This window comes from Octopus bimaculoides, chromosome 1 (genome assembly GCF_001194135.2).
Source record: "Octopus bimaculoides isolate UCB-OBI-ISO-001 chromosome 1, ASM119413v2, whole genome shotgun sequence".
NCBI classification, from domain to species: Eukaryota; Metazoa; Mollusca; class Cephalopoda; order Octopoda; family Octopodidae; genus Octopus; species Octopus bimaculoides.
Genome location: NC_068981.1, coordinates 130,450,221 through 130,450,583, shown reverse-complemented (window position 1 = coordinate 130,450,583; position 363 = coordinate 130,450,221).

Below are 363 nucleotides of genomic sequence, written 5' to 3'. Positions count from 1 at the left end.
GAAAGAGGGAGAGAGAGAGAGAGAGAGAGAGAAAACGTTGAAGGGGAGAAAAAGGGAATTAGAGAAGGTTGAGGGAGAAAAAGTATAGAGTAGAGTCGCATCAAACTGGCAAAGATAAACTTACTTGGAAATGGATGCATGGCGTTCAATTAAATAATAATATAAATAATATATGTGTGTGTGTGTGTGTGTGCATATATGGGTACAGGACATCACCAACTGTGTAAACAACATGAAGTATGAAAACAAACAAGTTAAATACGCAAACAACGAGAGAAAAAAATGGAAAACAGGACAAGTAATACAGAGAACGATCCTTTATGAGTCTTTGAAGACAGTTGCTTCTATAAATTCCCAGATAAA